The following is a 2,435-nucleotide window of genomic DNA, read 5'->3' on the forward strand; positions in this document are numbered from 1 at the left end:
TTCTAGTGCTACAGAATCAATCAATAAGGAAGAGTTGATTCCCTTATTTCTGCCGTGTTGATTTGGATACTAATTCTGGTTTAGCCGGGGTAAACATGAAAACATCTCATACCTAACAACGTTTTAAAGTCGACACTACTGTCGCAGGGTAGAAGACCAGAGAGAGCGATATTTGTTTCATGGAAAATAAACAAGACAATAAAACTTAATTGACTTACAAAATAGCAAGTTATTTTCCAGAAAAAAAAATTGTTTTATGAGTCATTTTATTTTTATATTTTTGTAATAAGTTTTTATTTTAATTTTAAAATATTAAAATATTAAAAATCAAATATTAAGCCATAGAGGTAACCCACGGTAAGGGCACCTTCTCAATAAATCCTTATACCTCTCCCATGCATCGTAAAGGGTAAAGGGATTCTAAATCCATTTGCACGAAGGAAGAGATATCATTCCTCAGCTTGGTTGTCTTAGCCGGTGGAAAGTATTTTAACAAAAATTTCTCAAAAATTTGCTCCCATGTAGTTTTAGAACCACATGGTTGGGAGTTCAACTACTATTTAGCCTTATTCCTCAACGAGAAGGGAAACAACTGAAGGTGAATGGCATTGTCAGAAACGCCATTTATCTTAAAAGTGTCGCAGAATTCTAGGAAATTAGCAAAATGAGTATTTGGGTCATCGTCCTGCAAACCATCAAACTAAACAAACTGTTGAATCATTTGAATAGTGTTAAGTTTCAGTTCAAAATTATTTGTAGCAATAGCAGGTCAACAATACTTGATTTAGCCCTAGTTAAATTGGGCTCGGCATAATCGTACATAGTACAAGGAGCAGGATTTGCTACAACTATAGGAGATAGTTGGTTATTCTGATTTTTAGCCATCTTTTCAGTAATAATAATAACTTCCTCTTGCTCTTCTACTGTACTCTGTCAACTCTGCCTTGCTTCTCTATGATTTCTACGAGCTGTATTTTCGATTTCACTGTCAAATACGAGAGGTCCTGACGGGTTTCTTCTATTCATATACTAAAAGAACCTACTAGAAACAAACAAAAAGAAAATTAGTAAATAGAATTAAACTAAAAACAAAAAGTTAAAATGCAATAAAATAAAAATGGCTAAAGTAATAACAATTAAGTGTTCCCCGGAAATGGCACCAAAAACTTGATGATGATTTACTTAACTAACTAAAATCACAACAAAGGCAAGCGTACCTATCGAATAATAGTATAGCTGGTGAGTAGGGAATATCGTATCCACGAGAACTAAAAGTACTAGTACTTACTATCTTTCTATTATCTAGCCTGTAAATTGAAGAAGTTTGTTTTAAACCTAAAATTATTTAAACTAATTATTAAGAACTTGACAGAGAATAAAGTAAGAAAATAATCGAATAAACCAATATGAGAGACAATACCTAGGAAAGACTCCACCTAGACTTCACTTATTATTCTGAATCTGAATTAAATGATTTATTCACTTGCGTTGATCCGTAGAAATCCATAAATTATATTAATATCTCTTTCGAGAGTAAAAATAACTGATTCTAGGTTGATTAATTGAAATCTCTTTCTAATTAAAACCGTTATTGTCGCATTAACTCGATCAATGGATCCCCCTATTAGATTTGACTCTAATCTGGTAGATTTATGTCATCTTATTTCTAGAATTGCATGCAAATCCACTCAATTATGGCAGATCTACTCTTAAACAGGGACTTTTGCTCCACTGAATTAAGCACATCAATCATGAATTAATATCCTGAAAACATTAAAACATGTATAAGTACACATAATTGAGATCAAGAAATCAAGTATTTATCATGTAATTCAGAAAATAAGATAACAAGATTCGTCATAAGTTTCATCTTCCCTAGGTATCTAGTGAATTTAGTTCATACTTTGGGAGGAAAACATCTTTAAATTAGGAATACTACAAAACATAAAGAAACCCAAAAACTTCTAGAGAAGTTGATTGGAGATCTTCAATCTTGAAGGAGATCCCGCTTCTAAGTTGATTCCAACGGCATTCTTCCATTAATTTCTTCGTTCTACTCTCCGTCCTCCCTAGGTCCTCTTCTAGTGTGTATTTATAAACTTTAAAATGCTTAGAAACCCTAAAAATTGGCTTTTTCTGCGTGTTTGGGAAACAGGGAGCGAAATTGACACGGGCTGGGCGTGTGGCCATCCCGTGTGTCTCACACAGGCGTGTGCTCAGCCCGTGTGGGAATGGCCAGACCGTGTGGATCCTGAAAGTAGCTTGTTTTGTCCGATTTTGGCCCGTTTTCTGCTCCTTTTGCTCCCCTATGCTCTCCTAAGTATAGAAATACAAAATTAGAGGATTAGGAGCATCAAATTCACTAAATTATATAATAAATCATCCAAAAATACATCAAGAATGGGATTAAAATATGTTACTTTTATATCTTATCA

At 33.8% G+C, this 2,435-nt stretch overlaps 1 pseudogene; it reads left to right on the top strand.

Annotated features, from left to right (window-relative positions):
- The first annotated feature begins 349 nt into the window (after nt 1-349).
- LOC121206833 (uncharacterized) lies at nt 350-463 on the top strand (annotated as a pseudogene).
- Nucleotides 464-2,435: the final 1,972 nt, after the last annotated feature.

The sequence above is a fragment of the Gossypium hirsutum genome, chromosome A09, assembly GCF_007990345.1.
Source record: "Gossypium hirsutum isolate 1008001.06 chromosome A09, Gossypium_hirsutum_v2.1, whole genome shotgun sequence".
Lineage (NCBI taxonomy): Eukaryota > Viridiplantae > Streptophyta > Magnoliopsida > Malvales > Malvaceae > Gossypium > Gossypium hirsutum.